This window comes from Gallus gallus, chromosome 17 (assembly GCF_016699485.2).
Source record: "Gallus gallus isolate bGalGal1 chromosome 17, bGalGal1.mat.broiler.GRCg7b, whole genome shotgun sequence".
NCBI classification, from domain to species: domain Eukaryota; kingdom Metazoa; phylum Chordata; class Aves; order Galliformes; family Phasianidae; genus Gallus; species Gallus gallus.
Window position 1 is genome coordinate 3,397,899 of NC_052548.1, and position 21,648 is coordinate 3,419,546.

Sequence of the window (21,648 nt, forward strand, 5' to 3'; positions counted from 1 at the left end):
TCTCAGTTCTCTCACTTAGCCCGTGCTCTTTCCAGAAGCTGACTGCAAAGCACACTGTTGGTGTAAGAGCTACGCTGAAGAGAACAACAGACTGCAGACACTTTGCAGGTTTTCTCTGCTAAAAGCAGACCAAGGTTATACCTACGTGTTTTTTTTCACAGAGAGACTTGTTCCTCCCCTTACCCTTTTGTTTCTAACCCTTATACTTACATTTTGCCTAGGTGCAATGCATTCACTTAGGAGAGAACGTATGAGATGTGCTCTGAAGAGGAGGACCCGTCTTCTAAAAGCAGTGTTTGAAAAACAAATAGACAATTACAATAGCATTCATTCAAACATGAGTGGATTCTGGATGCTGACAGACAGGGCTCACTGGGGAGCATTAAGCAGAGTGCTTGTTCCATAATCAGCCTTTTCAGAGGGAAGTTATGGAAAGGCTGGGCTGCTGTTTCCACCTGCCAACTCTCATTTTCCTACACAGTCTGATGGAGCTGCTCATGTATCACATTTCTTATTCTATTTTTTTAACCATTAAATTAAATCCTTCACCCCACTAAAGAAGAATCTGATGAAAGGCAACTCTATTTCAGTGGGTTGATATATTCACAGTGCCATGGGACTGCCTGACCTCCAGGCTACTGTGGATTTAATGTGGGATGTGAGTGTGCAAGCCTTCAAAAACATTGGAGTGGTTTAACTGTGGAGAAAGGGGCTGAGAGGAAGGATAGCAGTCGAGCAAATCCTGATCCTAAAGGGTGTAAATCCAAAATAGCTTCCTACAAACAAATGACATTACTCCAAACTTTAGCTGGTGCAAGTGAACTCACCTCCTAAATGATGGGACAAATGATGGGAGGAGAAGAAGTGGTTAATGTTTCAATGTGCTGTAAAAAGCCAACTGTGTAATAGACTGTATTCCATCTGGAAGAAGAAGGCTTCTAAAGGTGGCTGAATTTGACACCAGAAATGCATAGGTGCAGCATCCTATATGGTATCAGGAAACACGAGGCAGGACATAATCCACCAATAGAATATTTTTTTTCCTTGAGAACATGAATAGTGTGATCACTGAAAGGGTGGCTCAGGGAGCCTCATGAGACAGGGACTGCAAATCTCCAATTCCTTCACAGGTTAATAGGTCTATTTGGGCAAAACGTCAACAAGGTGGACACTTCTACAAAGCTTTTATCAAAAGCCCTCATAGAAGTTCAGCTTGGAAACAAGGCTGAGCACAGCATGAGAACTCAGAAGAGCTCTGAGACCTGCAGGGCGTAATCTGAATGGTTTCCTCTCCCTGCTAAGTAAAACAGCATGGGAGAGCTTATAAAAATAATTATAACTTCTTTAATATTTCAATAAGTTAATCAATGAAAGCTCCTGATCACAAACCCATTCTTAAGGTCAATTATAACAACTGGGCAAACAAAAGAGTTTCCATTCTCCAAGCAAGCAGTTATTAAGGTTAGGAAATAATAGGAGCTTTGTCACACAAATCAGAGACCACATACACTGACCACCACCTCAGAAAGACACTTGGGTCTTCCTATGACTTTCCAGTCCTGGACAACCATATCATACCATGACATAACACATCTTTGCCAGGTTCAAAGACCTACAGTCAAAAAGGCAATGCTAAAGAGGGAAGGCAGCCTTGGAAATCAGCACAGTCTTTCCTTTAGAATCCTTTCATTCCTCGTACCCACAGCAGAAACGGCAGTAGAGGAGCAGGTCCTCAGCACCTTCTGCTCCCCAGCTGGGCATTGCCAGGCCATACAGCTCAGCCTGAACTCAGGATGCCTCCAACCATTAGTAAAGATGTTTCCTCCTGCTCCATAAACCACCCCTGCACCACAGCTCTTAGAAACAGCTGCAAGCTCTTGAGTATCTCTGTTAAAAAACATGCAACAGCTTAACTCCTGCATTCTTCCAGCACAGATAAACTGCAGTCTGTGCAAAGGAGCTGTTTTTGTCCAACCTTCCTTCTCTTTTTAGACTTGGTGCCTTACCCCTTCTGGGTAGGATTTAAAACCTCTGATATTTTTTGCACTGAAGCTTTCACAGCTGCCTCCTCCTGCGTCAGTTCCATTACAGGAATGCAGCCTATCCTTCTGCATCCCTTCGGCTCCCACCTTCCAGTTCAGAAACATCATTCACACGTTCTGATCTCACACAAGGCTGCTTGGGTCTTTCCCACAACACCTTTTGTTACACAAACCTTTTGTGAAGACCTATTTCAGCATTTCCTTGGTAAGCATGCTTTATCCAAAGTCACTGACTATACATGCTGAAGAAAGCACAGCCCCGCATCCTTCCCTCAATGTGGGATCCTTCTTATCATCAATTGTTTGCTTCCAGGGCTAGGGTAGGTGTGACCTGCTACACTGCTTCCACCTTTGCAACACAATGACTGCGATAGGAGGAACTGACGTTAGCTTCCAGAGCCTACTGGAGTCTGCAGCAACCAAATGTGACATCTCACCAGCACTAAACTTTGTCACGTATTGCATAGTCCTTAGCATTCATGCCACCCAATCTGGAACTTCCTTAGAAGTTATACTTACTTAGAATACAATTAGGTCTTTGCTTTGCTATATAAGCCTATAGAACCATAGAATCACCAAGGTTGGAAAAGACCTCCAAGATCACCCAGTCCAACTGCCCACCTGTCACCAATACCTCCTATTAAAACATATCCCTCAGTACGACACCTGAATGTTTCACAGCTAGCAATGTGTGAGGATGGAAAGGACAGGTGGATTCCTAGCAAGTTCAATGCAGCCTTTCACAGCAGCTAAAGAGCACCAAAGTTATGGCATAAATGATATCCATATGTTCTGTAGCTGCAGCATCTTCCTCAACTTGCAACACAGAATAACAGGAATAGCACAGCGTTCTTTCTCTAATGACACAACACTGAAGTTTCGAATGTACATATAAGCATTGCTTTGGCTCCCATTCACACCGTCTGCCAACATTCACAACAGACTTTGCAGCAGACATACTGAATAATCTTCCATTCAGGTTTCCCTTCAATAGCAACAGGGAATGGAAGAACCCTTTCAGTTGTTCTTATACCTTGAGAGCTCCAAAGTAGGAAAAATCCCGAATGCTTATTGCTCAATGTTGAATTAAGCAGCAGCAAGAAAAGTGATGTCATCAAAGGCACCAATTCTGTTTCTTGGAGACATTTAGATGAAGAGGCAGTGCGGGGGACTGATTTCATTTTGTAAGAATCCCAGCTATAAACAGATTAGCAAATTATTGTGACAGACAGTAAGTGTTTTGTGAGAATGTTTACCACTGAATTCCAAAGCCAGGATCCGGCCAACAACATCATCTCAACCATCATAACGAATGACTAGGGACTTCCAGGAATCACATGCTGCTGAAGAAGGTGCCACAAAGCAGGCTGGAAGCAAGATGACTGGGCAAAAGGTGAAGGGGGAAGGCATTCTTTCCCAAGTGATGCGGCAGGGATTAGGGTCAGAAGCCACAGGACAGCAAGCCAACAAGCTGAGCACATCTGGCTGTGCAGAGGTGTTAGCCAGGAGTCTGACAAATGGGTTCGCGCCTACAAAACGGGTCCCTAAGGTGTCAGGGTAGCACTGAAAGTGAAGAAAGATGTTTGACTGGAGCTTTATCTCCTTATGATTACTGTGGCACTTCCTCTCTTCTGTAAAGTAATCAGCATATATTAGAACAGTACAGGGCAGGATGGAAGTACTTGTCCAGATAGTCTCATGAAGGAGGAAGTGTAAGTATTCCATGATACAGATCTTGCTCTTCGTGGCACAGAAAACCACAATATAATTCATTCTGAAAAAAAGATTGGGCTAAGTTTGAAAGTTGAACCTGAAAAAAAATCAACTGTGCTTTAGGGCAATTCTTCCCCTTTCCAATATCCTCTACCTGAAAACCAGACTACATTTTGTGTGGTTACAGATAAGACACAAACAAGGACCAAATAATATAGATGATGTCTCACATAGAATCTATGATGTAGCCACAAGCCATATCTCTCTGCACCCAGGAGGATGCTTTAGCCAAACCAAATTCTTCATCGCCCTCCTACCAGAGATGAAGGGAGATTTTTGTTTAGAATGGATATCTTTGGTTAAAACAAACAAACAAACAAACTGCTTCAGCTTTCCAAAAAGAAGACAAGAGGGGAGAAGAGGGAAAAGAAGAACACCAGAAAGTCCGTGCCTTTCCCAACCTTTAAGTTAAAGAATTATTTTTTCCTAAAGATTCATAGTAACTGTCAGACTCCGAACTTGTAGACATCTACACATTCAACTGACTGCAGCCCTCTGGGCAGCCAACATAATGAAATCTGGTTCGTCAGTGTTGTGCTTACTGGGACCAGAAGCACAAGGAAGAACAAAGCTGAGGGGCTGGAAGAGCCAGCACAGAGGGAACTCATTACTCGTTCCATGCATCTGCCTTCAAGAACCAAAGAACTTCCTCTAAGAACTCAATACATCAATACCAATGAAGGAATAATTCCTGGCTTGAAGGCACCTATAGGTTATAGGCACCTATAACTCTGCATAGCTGTCTACCTACCTGTCTGGAGTTTCAGAAGTGTATCTAAGGAGGAACAGATGCTTATATAAATTTCACGGGCTCCAGATCTGGCCTCATGAGCCTCAGGCATGTTTGCCCTTTTCATTCTGTCTTATTAATGCTGAGCAACAACACATTCCCCACCAATGATAGCTATGTTCATAAATATTTACAGCAACTGAATGAAATTGTACTTTGTTCCATCCACCCATCCACACTCAAGTGTGTCAGGGAGCCTAAACTGTTCTGCTGCCAAACAGAGATCTTCACAAAATATAAAGCAATACGGTTCAACTTTGCACAGAGTCCAGCCAGTTTTCATCAGCTGCAGATCTGGTTTTGCAGAGTTTACTTTTAGGCCCCTATAACACCACCTGTTTCCTTGTTATAGCACTAGACATCCAGACTACCAAGTTCATCTTCCCTGGTAGATACAATTTCCCACATTTTCCTTAAGAAGTACAGAGCACCCCAAGCATTACATCTGGCTTTTGGACCCAGGGCTCAGTTGTTTTTTTTTCCCCCCCAGAGTTTATTTACAGACTGAAGGAAACTTTGGAATGAGGAGAAGGTTCCCTTCCAGCCCAAATCAATCTACAAAATTGCCTTTTAATGACAGTTTTGGCTTACTGCATTTAACCTCATTGATCCTGAACATAAATGAAATTTCAGCTCATTGGATTTCAGCTTGAAACACGACCCTTAGTTCTAAAGAGCACCAAGAGGAGGCCAGTGCTGGAATGCACCGAACCGAGCACCGTCTGCTGCTTGTTTGCAGGGAGGAAAGCTTCACCCCAATATAAACCATTCATTTTTGTGCCTGTTTGTACTCCCAGCTTTCCCTCCTGCATCATGAAGTCATTCAGATGACAGTAATTCCTCGTTACTCCCTGTAGCGATAAACGCGGTAGATGAAAGGTCCTTCAGAGGAAAGCATGCTATAACTTCCGTTTATAATAAATTTTACACCTTTCAGGTTTGCTTTTGATTTCTTTGCTGCTTTTCCTTGTTACCTCAAATGAAAAATCATTTAAGAGATATTAAACGTGATCAAAATTCAGAAGCATGAGGGCAGCCGTGCAATAAATGCCCTGATTACCCCCACGAAAGCGACAAACCATTTAACAGTCTTTGTGCCTCAGTTTCCTCATCAGAGATCCTGTGAGTCCTTTATTTCTTCCAATCCTCAGGGCAGGACCCACCTGGGCCCTCTGCACATAACACGATGCTTTAAAGCAGTACTTGCAGCAAGACAAGCACTGAATAAAAACAACACAGCTGAAGACAAAATTCGACCGAGGACATTCAGCAGTTAGCCCCAAAGAGGCTCAAAACAGAATGAAATTCAGTGTCAAAGCATCAACTATGTAAAACCCAACCAGAAGCCTGGAATTTAATGACACATTCACTTACGCTGTGGTCAGCAGGATTCTACTAACTGGGCGCACGGCTCCAGCACAGCCCAGCAACAGGTGCTTTTGAATGACTCCTCAATGCCCAACTGCTGTGAAAAGATTTACGAAGCATGCTGAGGTGGACTGAAGTGGGAGGAAGGAGGAGGGAGCTCGTTGAATGGCCTATCACAGTATCTCCATCGCTTTCCTATCCCTATTTGGAGGGAATGGGAGCTTTCCACACATCTGCATGCTGGCGAGGCTGTGGGGCTGAGGTTTACATCAGCAATCTGTGCTCCTGCCTGCTGCCAGACACGAGCTCTGCCCGGTGGGATGCAGGCTGCTGGAGGACCTGCTGAGTTTGTTATTCACGCGGCAGTGTTTAAAACCACTGCAAAGAAACCTGGAGGATACTAAACAGAGCGACTCCCTTCCTGCCAAGATGTGTAAACATGAACAAATATGGGCTCCGCATGGAGAGCATCAAAGTCAGGAAGCACTCAGCCCAATGCAGCACCCCATTGCTGCGGGGGGACTCAAGTGTGAAAGAGTGCTTCTCTATGTGCACCTCACAGAGGATGAGGGAATCATTGCTTTAATGCCAGTTTGATATGCAGCACTGCACGGAGACAAACGAAATGGACATGCAATCCTCTCAATCCCCGTGGATACCCACACAGTGCTGCTGTCTGAGCCCTGCACTCTCCAGACCTGTTCTTCATGTCTTCCAACCCCGCTCTGATTGGCATGGAGATGCAAAGGGGCAGATCTTAATCTCCAAGTGGATAATCAATTTGATGCCTCATGTACAGAGAGCCTATGTAAGGAGGGCCTTCCAGAAAAGACTGAGCTTAGGTTTGTATTCCAAAAGGATATGACATCCTATAGTCTGAGAATGTTGTGCTTCTGTTATATAGCCTGGATTTTCCAGGGAAGATTTCATTGATACAGTGCAGTTGATTTTGGTGAAGTCATGCTAAGTAACAAGCAGGCTGTCTCTCATTAGTTTGTCATTTTTATCTACCCTTACTATTTCAAGAGACCTGCCCAGGGTTTCCTGTACCACACAAGATCTCCAGGCTATCCCGTGATGACACAATTATCTTCAATTGCAAACCCTAGAGAAAATGGTGTAAGAACATCACTCACCATTCGTCAGCAGCCTTCCTCTCCCACCACTCAGGCTGAAAACAGCACAGAGATTCTGCTGCAAGGATCAGTAGCAGAGCACAGCTTTGTGTCTGTAACAAAACACATGAATCCACACATTGAGCCTCTCCGCCAGCTGGGGAACTGCTCCTCTGCAGAGCTCTCCTTAAAGGGTTGAGAGTTGTAGCTACTTTCTCAGGGAAAGGAAAAACTTCTTTCCTTTAATTCTAAGAGCAAAGTTACTTTTTCTTCTTAACTGCTGCAATGCTGCAGGTGTATCAGGAAATCAGTACTAAATGCTGTGCAGAAGGCCAGACCCTTCTGATGGAGGACTCAAGCCCCCTGCAAGCCCCAGAAGTCCTCAGTGGTCACAGCAATCACTTCGACAACATTCTTCAAAGCCCAGTTAGAACTGGATCTCCTCCCACTTCATCCCAGGAATAGCAGTTAAAGAGGCTTGGGTTTCCTTTTCCACTCAGTCTTCCATGAGTGAAGAAAGCTTTCCTCAGAGCATGGAGATGAAGGCACTTTGTGTGCTTATTGTGCTTCTCTTACTCACTGAGCTACGATGAATGATGTGTAAGGGTGCATGAAGCCCTGTTTGCCTGCCTAACCCCAGCACCTTCCTCTACAGCCAGTGCCACGTTGCCCCTCCCAGGACATGCACTGTCACAGAACCGGTGTCACAAAGTCATCACTGAAAAATGAATGGGATCCACATGCAAAAATCACTTTCTTAAATAAAAGAGCTGTAGGGGGAAGGCTTAAATACTCAGCAGGGCTCTCAGTCTCAGAGGATACAGCTGCAAAAAATCAGTTGTGTTCTGCAGTAAGCTGGTTGTCCTTCACTGGCACTTTGTTGCCTTGGCCAAGGCTCTAGGTTTAGGTCCACCAAGGGACTGTGATCCTCACAAGTGGCTTCAAATGCCTGGTTCTCAACACCCCCACCCCTCAAAGGTCACACAGTCCCATTTGATTACTGGAAATGACAACACAGAGGTGAAAATTAATTCCAGAGGATTTTCTTTTCTAATCGAAAGAGGTTTCTGTGTGAAGACCACTAGGAAAGCAGTATTTAGAGTAGAAATGAGAATGGGCTTCAAATATGTTCTTCAGATGAAAGACACCAAATGAAAGTTTTTTTGGCTGATTAATTAATACCACAGAGGACTTCACCAGGTGCCTGCTAGGGAAATGCTCAGAGATTTTAACCCTGACTGGAAAGACAAAAAGGAGTCACAAAATGTACACCCAGAGATGAACACAAAAAAGATATTCCCAAAAGCCAAAAGAAAGTTGCAGTGTCTCTGTGATACCCCAAATCCTCCCAGATGGTTTCATTTTGAACTTCAGGCAAATTCACGCTGTATGCTGAATTTACCCACTCTAAGCCAACTTCAAATTCATGGAGGACAAATAAGTGCCTAAAGTTCACCAACTTCAGTGTTTTGCTGAGTCAATGCCTATAGCATATGACTATATATCATGTAGTTAAAGGAGGCGTAGAGGTACAAAAGCATCATATCTAATTGTAAACCATTTGAAATTATTGCTAGCAAAGGCTAACTGTGCCAAAAATGCATCAGTAAGAGGTTTTCATAAAGTCTCATGGTGAAGGTCACCTCCATCTGATTCTAGTAGTTCTTTTACCATCACCTTGTGCCTGTGAACACCTTGTCATCATCTAAAGATGAACATTTGGTTCTTCTCACCCTATTTTTACATGCTAACAAAAAGTGAAATTATACAAACAAATCTTCCTTGCACAGGAAGGGAATAAAACATTGGCATATAAACTGAAGGCTCCAAATTGCATTAACGTGCACATTGAGTTGCATGCCCTGGAGGGAGAGCAAATGAAATTTATGATTTTATTAAAGCCTTCTTATGCCATCAGTTTGGTATGACCAAGCTTTATTTCAAATAAGAACCAGGACCAACCTGCCTTGTATCTTACCCTTCCCAAATATATACACCCAGCTTACAAAACAAGTTGTTCTGGAAGCAGTAGAACAGAATGAATTCTTACTGATTTATGTCCTTTGCCTCTGAAATTTCCCCTTTGCCCTTCCCTGCCACAATACTCCTACCAAACCTAAAACATTGTATTCTATTCCTATTTAAGACCTACAAAGCCTGACTGACCAGTCAGTGCATGTGTATTTACTCACCAGATGGCTGCAACCAACCATGGGGGTAGCAGGTGAATTTTCATGTCTGTGTAGTGTCTGAATTGCCTGTATTTCTGTCAGATTTGGTTCTTTTGCCCAGCATAGCTGCTAGATTCACAAATGTGTAGAGCTTTACTAACATCAGGGCTTCCACTCCCCAAACATCCGATTGGAACCTGACAGTGTGTTGAGCCTACAGGCAGGTGTGGGGTACATACCAGGCAGGCTGAGCAGATAAACTGACAAATATTTCAGTTATATAAATAAAGTTTATAAGAGAGGAAAGAAAAAAAAAAAAAACAGGAAAAGGAGGAGGCTTGGAATGATTTATCTTTTTGCTCTTTTTTAGCACAGCTGATCTGATTTTAGAGTTAAATCGAGCCCTACTATTTTTAGTCTTGTCTAATAAAGCTATTTTAAACTGCACGAAACCAGGCTTTGCCTAGAACTTCCACAGGAAGTTGAAGAGCTCAGCAGAGTTGTACAACTACAGACAAAACGACCATTACTCTCCTGAACAATACCTGAACCTTCAGATAAACCTAACGATCAAGCAAAGCTGCTCAGCTACGTCCACACCCCCCAGCCAACTGTAAGAGAGATCCTGTTCATCATCAAACATGCACATGCACCTGGGTGAGATAAGCACAGCAGGGAGAGATAAGGTTTCTCCATTACTCCCCTTTCTAAATGGGAAGTAAACAGAGAGACAAAGAGAGGAAACCTGTAGAGTTTGGAAGTGAGATACCAACCATTCTGAACAAAGGAGAGCTGGGTCCTCCAGGCTTAAGGAAGAAAGAGACCACAAGAGCTACTATAAACTAGTTGGTTACTTTCTCTTGTTCTGTACTAATGGTTTAGAACCATAGAATCCTAGAATGGCCTGGGTTGAGAAGGACCACAATGATCATCTAGTTTCAACCCCCCTGCTATGTGCAGAGTCACCAACCACCGGACCAGGCTGCCCAGAGCCACATCCAGCCTGGCCTTGAATGTCTCAAGGGCACAAGCAACTGAACTGCACATCTCCTCCACCTGCAATACACGTAGGCATGTAGCAAGCCAGCAAATTACATCTGTGACAGCACAGCACTAAACCCAAGCTGTTACATATTTCTCGGCAGCATCTGGGATGCTAATGCCATTTTAACACAGAGCTGCTGTACATCTGACCAGCTAAGAGCTCATACTATGCAATATGCAATTGTCTGCTCCTGCCTGTGTAGCCAGTGTAAGGCTTACCTTAATCCAGTTTAGAAGCAGATGAGCTGAAACTGCAAGAACACACATAGATGAATGTTCTTAGGAGGATTTAGTGCAAAAAAATAAGAGAATAAACTTTAATGGAGTAGTTAATGCCTGCAGACAAATCTTGAGCTAGTTTGCTCACTGTTCCACCCAGCAGCACAGCAGTAACAATCCCCTTTTCTCTGCACTGCAGCTGTAGGATAGGTCACACCGCAAAACTACTTTCAGTAAATCCTTATGAAAGCATCAAGCCCTAGCTACACTAAACTTTGCTTTTTCCCTTTACACAGCAAATTCCACCCCCCTACAGATCCATGACCCAATTCAGTCTCAAAGCATCCAGCAGAAGCACACAGGAAAAAAAAAAAAAAAAACCAATGAGCAATCTGGAACGATGACACTATCTCTCACAAAAAACTTAAGCCATTTCATCCTTGACGTGTTATTGTTACTCCCGACAGTTCTCGGCGTGTGATTTGTGGCACGCGGCGGTGACACAGGGCGCGACTGCTGCTCATGTTGTAGCAACAATTTAAATTCCTATTAAGAGAGATCAAGGCAACATGACATTTGCAGAGAGCAGGATTAAGTTGCTTTTGTGTGATGCTCCAGAAGGCTTAGGAGTTCTTGACAATTGTTTGGAAAAGAACTACTATTTTTTTTTTCTCCTTAGGAACAAAGACTTAAGGAAGAAAGTGTGTTATCTACTTGTACAAAAACCAGTAGGGCAGAAACATTGCTGACATCACAGAATTCACAGAGAAGGACAGTAACGGGAAGCAGACACAAACGTTCTGTGGTTCAGGAGGCCAACGCAGACCAACAAGATGGGCACACGTGGCTGGAAAGGATGTGGGAACTTCTAAAAATACTTGTTTGCTGATGGAACTGTCAAAACCTCCAATAATTAGATATAGCCTTGACAATGTCTGGGTGCTGTGATTTCATGGAGACAACTGACCTGCGTGGTGGTGCACCAACAGAATCGCTGCATCCCTTTCTATTAAAAGAGTTTCTAATTCCAAATGTTCTTCATCTTGTTGTGTAATGCATTTAGTTCTTGATTTGGAAGAGAGCAGTGTCAGAATTAAAAGCTGCTCTCACCATATTTTATCATTCCCTTACCTGCACTACCCACTCACCTGAGAGCTTCTGAGAGGAGTGCGTGTAGTCTCAATGCTCCTTGTGACAGTAGGCAACTTACTGCCTTCACTAACAACACAAAACACAAAACTAAGGCCTAGATACTTTTAAAGGAGATGAAAGTGGGATGTTGTCACCATTTGGGCAATATCAACAGTTTCAAAAGGCCCTTTTGTAGTCCTGGACACTTTTCCAATAACATTCTCTTGGTATTTAAAGCTCTGTTTCTTCATGTGTCCAGAAGTATAATCATTTCAACAGGATTAAACATTTTTCCCTAAATCTAAATAGGGCCCACCCGATATACTCTTTTCCCCATACCTCCTCCAAACCAAATTAACCGAAATCTTCAACATCACAGAACCTCTCCTTCCTCAAGCTGACCTCTGCACAAATGATGCTGGTGACTGTCATTTGTATTCAAAAGCACAGCAGGAAAACATGGCAAGTGTCTTTCACAGAGCAGTTCAGTTTGCAGAGATAGGGAAAGCAGCTATCCCTTTGTCTCAAAAATGAAAAAAAAGAATAGGTTTAAAACAACCTCACCTAACTCATGCACTGAGAAAGGCTGTAACTACTGGCCACGTTACAACTGAGAGGGAACAATCCATGTAAAGTCAGGTCATAAAAAAGAACTGAGTGGTTGGTGAATAAAGAGGGAGGGCAGTAACTGTGCAGGCCAGCCATAAAGGCCTTTCAAAAGAAAGAAATGTAGGTGTGCGTGTTAACGCTCTTTATATCAAGCAGTAATTGAAGTGAATTCACGTATTTAAATGCAAAAATTCTCTTAAATGAAATACGATTGCATTTGCTGAAGAAGTTTCCCACTCATGAGGTCATCAGCACAGATAATCCCTCTTTACTACGAGTAAAAGTCACAGTTAAAACAGCTGAGAAGAAATAAGAGTAAGATTATGACAGATTAAACTCCAGTGAAAGACATAAAACTTCACACCTTCCTTGTAGGGTCAGTTTTGCTGATCCAGCTGATGACACTGCTGAGGCTGGAACTATCAGTTTCAATAACATGTCATGGCCCAACATCCCCTCGCTACACATAAGTGAAAGATCATAGAGGAAAATTGTGACCTTCCAGGTAATGGTCAGTTGTTATAGGAACGAACTGTGCAAAAAAGAAGGGCTGAGAAACACCATTAAGCTGATAGAAAATAGGTCTGTCTCAAATTTGTCCAACACGTCCTTGATTTTCTACTGGCTTCCTCTTATTTCCTATCTGCATCCCTACTTGAAACCAAAAGTTCTTCCAAGAGTTGAGTGTAAATCAGGCATACTTTATATAAGAAGGAATCTATTCCTGCAGCAATGATATAATAACAATTAGTAAAAGACTGTCAGCATAATCACCTCCTTCAAAAATTTGGGGTGAGCAAACCAGATGTTTCACAGTCCTCAGAACCAAAATAGATATTCAGGCATAGAGGAGCACAGTGACTCCTGGTCAGCCTCCCTAACATCTCCAGCAGCATTATTTCATCCAATAACGTCAGTGATCTCTAAATCCACGGTTCCTCTACCAAAACTGCTGGATAAAGCACTGGGACTGAAACAACCCATTTCCTTATTTCCCAATGAGATGGTACCAACCAAATGAACTGCAGCACCTCAGAGAATCAGTCTAATTTTTAGTGTTCAGCAACACACCGGACACCGTTCCCTAAGTGCCGTGAAGCCACTGATGAACCCTGTAGAAAAGATCTTTCCATTGAACTGGTTTTCCCCCTGCAAAGCAAGAAACCTTGTGAGAAAGCACGTCCAGTGGTCTGTGCCAGACCACCTACCGACCTGTTTAACGCGTGCCAAGAGCCGCAGGATGCCAAGTGGGCCAGTGGGTTTCTCTGCCCAGATGAACTGCTTGTGTCCCAGCAAGGGCAACCAGTTCAGCCACGAGACAAAGGAGTGTTTCTTTTCTCCTGCTTTCCTGTTCTACTTTTGTGTCTGCCTGCGAGTCTGTTGTTAAAAGCCAATGATTAATTGGGCACTGGGGAGCTGTTGGTATTTTATTTTTTTTTTTAAACCAGTGGATTTCTCAGCTCAGATGCTGAATGCTTTAAAATATTCTGCTTTTTTTTTTTTTTTTTTCCCTTGGAATTGTATGCTAACAGAAATGCATGTGCTTCAGTAAAGATTTACCAGAATTTGCACTTGACACAGCAGACAAAAAGGCGGTGAGCTCTTGTAATGTGTTAATGAGGCAGCAGTTGAGTCCTGCTCCCTAATAGTAGTACAGATTTAAAATAATTGTTCTCACTGCTCTGCAAAAGTGACAGAAAAGTATACCCCCCCTAGCAAAAATGACAGTAACGGCCGTGCAGGGCAGCTCACACCACCAAGAGGCTGTTGTAGCAACTGAAAGAACCACCAAAATCTGACATGTCTGGACATGATGTAGGAGAGGAGTGCACAAGAAGCACCACATAAAGAGCTGTGTGCTGCTAAAGCTAACCAACGTGCAGGTCAGCCATGCTTCCCTGTTTTCCCTTCCCCATATCCTGGTGTAGAGATTTAAACAGACCCAAAGTCTGCGTATGTGTTTAATGAACAACTTTTTAGTGAGCTCTTCTTCAAGTCTGTCTTACTTCATAAACTACAAGCACTTCGGGATAGAAAGAGATGCTTCTTACACACACATATGTGGGAATGATGTTGGAATTCATCATCACCAGGGGTAACAGAGCCTTTTCAGATGTCACTTTAACCCTAAGCCAGAAACAGTAAAGAACAACTAAAAGCACAGAAGTGAAGTTCTCTGCCTACAGAAATCAATGAGAATTTTGTCCTTGACTTCAGTGGAGCCAGGCTTTCATCCAGCCTATTTGTACTTTAGGTTTCCCGTGGTGAATAAATAGAAATGAAAAGCCAAAGTCCTGGCACCAGTCTTATGAGTCAGACAATCAAGTATGTGCAGTACGCATTCCTTCAGGAGAGTTGGGCTTTTAGGACCTCGGTGTCTAGATATATAGCCATGTGAAACTGTAAAGCTAGACAACATGACTTCTTTAGCAGGAGCAACAACCTCCTGCTTGTTTTCTTTTACAGACGGGAAGTCAGCAGGGTTATCAGCCTCAAAGAAGCTGTGCAGATACAGAGCTGCTGCTGCGATGCATACAGGGCTGTTTGGTATGCTGGCTGAAGACTGCGTATGAAAAGAACACTGTCAGAGCTGGGACGGTCCTTGTGAGAAGCTATGATGTAAACACAACAGTCCACAAAACAAGATTTTGCCATTTTATAACCGAAGACAGCATTTGGTCCCAGTGACAAATTTTCTCTACAACACAGCTGAAAGATTCTGTCCTTTGTAGGCACATACAACACCAGCACGTTGAAAACAGTAGAGACCATTTCCACAACAGACTCTGCAACTGCTAATAATCATCACTGCTTTATAAACATGTGTTTGTCACATCGCAATTGCTGATCACTTTCATTAACTCTCAGTCATTTGACGCTACGTTGTAATTTACTATTAGGAACATCTGACAAAAATAAATAAATCAAAGAAGCAGAGGCTGCTGTTAGAAAATATCTTCTTTAAAAGCTTTTTATAGTCTTCCTTATGTTGTTAGGTCTGCCCTTTATCTGAGAACATACTGGAGAACTTACAGCATTCCCATTTTCCATAAACATCTGTATTTTCTTACTTCAAACTTGCTCACAGCATGATTCCAATCTATATATACTTGCACACATGTACCAAACATCTTGTCTCTGGGCAAAGCCATTGGTCAATTTGGAAAAAGCCTGGAATAAGTTAAAAAATTGTAATCAATGTGTAGGGCAACATGTTTCTAGGATCTGCAGATCCAGAAACGTACTTCTACTCTTGTCTTTTACGGCTTAAATCTTCTCATATGCAAAAAACCCCATCCACCAGCTTTGTAAGAAGGATGAAAGAGGCACCGCTACAGAATGGGTTATGCTATTATCTAACAGTTCTGGTGGAATTTTTTATATTTTTTTTTAATTGTAGAACCATAGAATGGGTTGGAAAGGACAAAACGCCCATCCAGATCCAACTTCTGCCATGGGCAGGGACAGCCCCCAGCTCAGGCTGCCCAGGGCCCATCCACAGCCTTGGGCACATCCAGGGATGGGTACCCACAGCTCAGGGCAGCAGTGCCAGGTCCTCACCAATGTCTGAGTACAGAATTTTTTTCCTGAGATCTAATCTAAACTTACCCTCTTTTAGTTTAGAGCCATAGCCCTTTGTCCTACCACTATACTCCTTGATAAAGAGAAGTTCCCAGTCTTTCCTGAAGGCCTCCTTTAAACACTGGAAGTTTGGTTTCTTTGGTGTTTTTCTGTCACCTTCCTGTGCACAATTTGGAGGTCTGTTCTTCGCAAAACTGCACACCTGTGGCACACAGCTGTGTTAGCTGGGAGCCACTTCTTTATCCAATGCCCATCCCGCACCAAGTGGAGCACACGTGCATCACTCAACACAGCTTGCAAATACCAGGGAAGGATGGAGGAGTCAGACTTGCCCCAGCCCATTACAGGTGCCACCAGGAAATTCCATGTTCTCTGGAACAAGCAACATAATGTGCTGCTTTTACAGCTCTTGGGGCAGATGAGTCAAATGCTGGAGCAGTTCTGTTGTGGGTCACCCCCACCTTTCTCCATAGGGAAGCTGGATCTGCAATTGTTCATAGCCCCTTGTTGTGGTTTCTTAGCAGCATTCCTGAACCATGAACTCGTAGATTCTTTTACACTGCAGCAGAAAAGCCAATCTAAGTATCTAGTATCCCTCCTCAACAGGGACAGACAGAGTTCAGCTGGTTTGCATGGAGCTTGAACTCCAGAGAATGGCTGAAGCTCAAAACTGTTGCTGATACTATCACAGCAAGATGCTAACTGCACAGTTTCATATAAAGACATCATGACTTAAGAGCTTTCTGCTGACAATTCCAACAGCTGCTTTTCTGGCTCCATTGATACAGATACCCTGTAATGAGATATATGGGTGCCTGTGCCCTTTTCCTTCCCTCAGACTCCTTTTAATATCCATTTAATCATGTTTACTGCTTTTTACTTCAATCCAAATGATGATTTCATGCAGCTCAGCTGGCTGCAGCATGACTTTTTCAATAAAAGATATTCCTCAACCAGCCCAAAGGGCTGAACACCACTGAACAGCCACTGAACACCATGGGGACAGAACACCGACAGACAGGCCATAAGCTCATCTTTTCCTGCAAGATATCACGTATGCATAAACACTCTCCAAAACTCCAACTCAGGTCTTTATTCCCTTAGGTTGCCTGATAATTTTAACACTGCTAGTGTTTGTTTCGCGGTTGCTATGGTGATCACCTAGGCAGGTGATGGATTCCGATGATTAATTTCAGAACAATTAGCCCAAGGTAATGTTAGATTCCTGTCTCAAATTAGTAAGTGTTCTTAAATCGTGCTCACCGGGCTTCCAGCTGTACCTCCAGCACTTCTCTCGGGTCTCCTGGGCTCCAGGAGGAGCAGCGACTGCCAAATCCGTGGGCAGAGCCAGCTGTTCTGAGGCATCACATCTCCTTCAGCCTTTGGTGATGTGTTAGGAGGCTAAGAAAACACAAAGAGGATCTTGATAAAATGTGCTAATGGGGATCAGTCAAATTGACAGGTTAATCCTAAATGAATGTGTCCAGGTGTGAAAGACCTGGAACCTGCACTAAATCAGGATCTTATGAGCATCATTTGAACTGACTTGCTGCACTATCCTCATTCAGCCTTCACTTACTATTCAGTAAAACATACAAGTATGTGCATTCAGCAGCAGATTTCAGTCCATTTTAGGTTTCTCCACTGTGAGTCCCCCACAGTTCCCACTAGGAAATATCCTGCTTCTCCAGCATGAGTTCTCAAAGGGCTGCAGGGACCTGCCCCCATCCTTCCTCACAGACACTGCTGCTCACACATCATTCCTCATCCTCTTAGTGATAAGACAAGGGGGAATGGTTTTAAACTGAGACAGGGGAGGTTTAGGTTAGATATTAGAAGGAAGTTTTTCACCCAGAGGGTGGTGATGCACTGAACAGGTTGCCCAAGGAGGCTGTGGATGCCCCATCCCTGCAGGCATTCAAGGCCAGGCTGGATGTGGCTCTGGGCAGCCTGGTCTGCTGGTTGGTGACCCTGCACATAGCAGGGGGTTGGAACTGGATGATCATTGTGGTCCTTTTCAACCCAGGCCATTCTATGATCCTCACTCCTTTGCAGCATTTTGCTCTTTCTCTGGAGATTTGCACAGGGACACCACCAGCTTCTCTCCAGCCCAGACAGCCCTGGCCTTCAGCTACCAATCTCCACCACCTCCATCCAATACACACTTATATTAATTCAATTCTAAATGGGAAGTATGTGCTTTTTTTTTTTTTTTCCCACCCCTTTTAACATGAGCCTGAATCTCTGCAACACGTCTACTGTCTATTAATGGAAATACCCATTAAGCTTCCTAGTTAGCATGGTAAGACACCATCCATGCTGCAGATTAGAGATGAGCAGCACAGTAATCCAGATTTGATGCAAATGTGGCTTTTGCTGGAGCTTGCAGCCTCTGTTCCACGGGAACATGGACACCCGCTGTGACGCAAAGGAAATTAGGACATGTAAGTTCCTGCGTGCCTGCAGACACCTTACAACATCCCATCCCAAACAGCAATGAGTAACACAGTGCACGTCTCCCACACAGAGCAAGCATGGCCAGATCTCACCCCGCAGCTCGTGAGTCAGCAACCAGGGATGTCCCCAGCTGCAGCACAGGCAGCTCACACTACCACGAGTTTGACTACTATTTAAGGTCATTCTTAGCTTCTGCGTGGCCCTTGGCCAAATCATACTTGCAGGGCTTCAGCCAGCTCCTCCTGGGTGAAATTACGCCCTCCAACACAGCACACAGTCACTTCCTCCGCATTCCCTGGTGCTCCAGGCTGGGTTGGCTTCTTCCTCCTCCTCCTCCTCCACGGTCCTGCAGCAGCCTGGGCCACTTCACTCCCAGACACGCAGCTGGAGCAGAGCCCTCTGGGCCATCAAAGTCAGGGAAATCACTCACAAACGCAGCTGGGGCTTCAGTCAGCCCATAAATGGGGAGCATTGGGTCTCATTATGAGTTTTCGTTTAGCATTTGAACAATTGTTTTCATGTGAGTGAGCATCCGGTACTGCGTTTGTGGCACATTGTTTTTGGAATAGCGCAGTCTCTGGTGCTTTCATAAATCAGGCAGCCTTTATGAGTAAGTCTGCCTGGGCGAATATGCTAGCTCTGACCCCAATGCACATGACATTGGGTCCTCCATCAAGGCCACATAAGAACACCTCACTTCATAGCAATGAAGGACATCTGAAGACCTAAGGCAAACCTTTCACACCCTTTTACAAGGGTTGAAACAGATGGAATTTTAACGTCGGCCTCCATTATGTCTTTCTTGTTAAGCACAGTTTGCCATCAGTTTAATGATATCTCAACTGCCAGCAACAACATTATAGCGCAAAAAATAAAAATATACGTAGTACTTAAACGATAAAACTATAGGAAATGTAGAAAGTTTTAGCTGAGAAAGGTTAAGAGCACAAGACATAGCTTTATTTACCAATTTATCGTTCTTCCACCTTACATAGAGGCTCCACTCTTGAAATTAATAGTTTAGAGATAAAGGTACTAAAGGTACATATTCAGCATTCTTCTGCCATCAGCAATCCTTTGTGATTTCCTTGTCTCACTTGGAAAATTGCAATGGCAATGCTACCTTACATGGGCGTCACAGAGCCAAATGCTTTCAAGATCAGCAGATACTGCTTTGAGATTGTAAGGCCCAACTTCTCAACAGGCCGAAAAATATGACTCTATCTACTCTATTTATACTCTTTCAATTTCATCTACATCAACACTTCATTTACCCCTAGTCTGTTCATGTCTCTAGCTGCAGCTGAGGTGAAAACATTCACACTTGGAATGAAAGACTTCAAAGTAAGAGGTAAATAAGGACAGGTTCTTGGTCTCATGCCCAGTCAATTTGCGATTATTGAGAAACGCAAACATTTCATCAATTATCAAAACCACAAAAGAGGTCTCTCATAAGGGTTTGCAGGAATAAGCCAGTATGTAGAACAGAGATCACTAAATTGGATATTAAAAATGGCTAGGAGAGAGATGGGCCCTGAAAACAATCCTGTGTTTCATTATGAACTGGAAAGAGATGCTCATCTCCAGAAGGCACCAATACAGGTGAATTCAGTCTCACACAAAACCCAGAACACAACAGGTAGTGCTATGTTTTTCAACCCAAAGTTGACAGCCAAATCATTAAGGGGAAGGAGTTACAGACATACCCTGCTCCATCAGATCCGGAGCAAGGATGGGAACCTCTGAGTCAAAGCTCCCACTGCACTCAGTAATTACCAGCTGCCCACCTCTCAGCTTCTCTTTATGAACTTGCTCTACTTTGTACCACCAGATGAATATTTCTTGGAGCAAGAACAGGAAGCAGATCCCGTGTTTGTATCACATTCCACACCCAGAGCAGCATTTGCAATGGCAGAGCAGTTCACACCAGAGCTACTGCTAGAGAAGCCTATATCCAACTCCTTGGAGCCAGGCAGACAGGGAATGCTATGTAGGTAACCAGTTGGAACAGGGACACTCTCACCTGACCTTTTTCCCAAGCAGGTTGATGCAATCTCCAAGTTCACCTGCTGGATCAGACATACAAGATAGAGACAGGAACATCTACGGTGTGAAAACTACTATGACATAGCCATGAAGCAGTTGCTGGCTTCAGTACTGTTGTCAGGGATGAACACACGAGCAGAAGTTTAACCCCTGGTGACTGCAGTAGCAAACTTAAGTTGCAGAGTTTTGGTGCAAACCAAGGCAAGTTGGCAGATAGCTGGGTGACAACAAAGAGTAACAGCAGTGCCTATGAGATAGGTTTACACACTTAGAGGGACAGCAGGGTACTCCTCTAATTGTCCCGCAGCTAATTGTTATCTCCAATCCCACACCTGGAAATGTAAGATAAGTCCTCTTGGATGTACAAAATCAGCTTTCTCAGGATTGCACAATTAGATGTGTTAAAAGTAGGATTATTCCTTTACTCTTATAACAATATCAAAATTCTGAGTCATGTATGTCCATTAGACATACTTAACACTTCACATAAAATTGCAAACATGAAAAGTGCATCCTTAATGTCATTCAGTGCAGAACAGGTGAAAGTGGAACAGAAATTTCTCCTGTCATAAAGCCTCTTCTTTTATGTTGCTCCTCAGACTAGAAAAGAAAAACAAATTATTGCTATGCTTTTGGCCTGGGTGCCCCCCTCACAAATGAGGAAAGCAATGAGCAAATTTGGTGTATTGATCTGCAAACTGGATTTTTTATTCTATTCTGAGTAATGTGTAGATTCATTTGTAAACCAAGGACACTGTTCTGCAGCTTCATCTTACATGCTGCTCAAACATCAAATGCAGAAAATCAATTTACTTACTTACCAGGAAGAGGGGATCCTCCTCAACATGGGAGCACATTGATTGGTGGGTTCATTCTGTTTCCTTTTTGCCCCGGTGTATGACAAGTATGCTGAGAGCATACAGATGCACTGCATGCATACTTCAGAAAAAAAGCCAAGATATCACTGTCTTAAATTAGAATCAAAAAGAGCTGGACTTGTTTTGAACTCTCTTACCCCAACCAGCTCCACATTCACCAACCCTGTTTAAATCTAAAAGAAGTTGCACAGATTACGGTTCCTTTCACAGAGGAAAAAAAAAAAAAAAAAGAGCACAGACTAGATTGGGCACTTCCCGTTGTGTCACCCACCAGTCTTGGTTTTATTGGGAAAGCAGCATTACATTTTAAACAGCTGATTGACTCACAGCCTGCAACCCATCTCACACCAGCCCTGCTGCTGCCAGAGGAGCACACGGAGCTCCAAGGCTGAGGCATGTGATGTTGGCTTCAGTGGTGAGATG

At 43.5% G+C, this 21,648-nt stretch overlaps 1 protein-coding gene across 6 annotated transcripts in view; it reads right to left on the reverse strand.

The window, feature by feature from the left end:
* Positions 1 to 21,400, reverse strand: part of TNC (tenascin C) — a 98,464-nt gene extending 77,064 nt beyond the window's left edge. For 5 of the 6 annotated variants that reach the window (XM_040648966.2, XM_040648967.2, XM_046901672.1 and 2 more), the window contains exon 1: positions 5,980 to 6,074. The gene's annotated coding sequence lies outside the window, so the exon portion shown is untranslated. Of the gene's footprint in view, positions 1 to 5,979; positions 6,075 to 7,109; positions 7,202 to 17,107; positions 17,246 to 21,168; positions 21,287 to 21,362 lie in introns of those variants that run through there. The other variant, XM_046901671.1, reaches the window with a different exon arrangement.
* Positions 21,401 to 21,648: the final 248 nt, after the last annotated feature.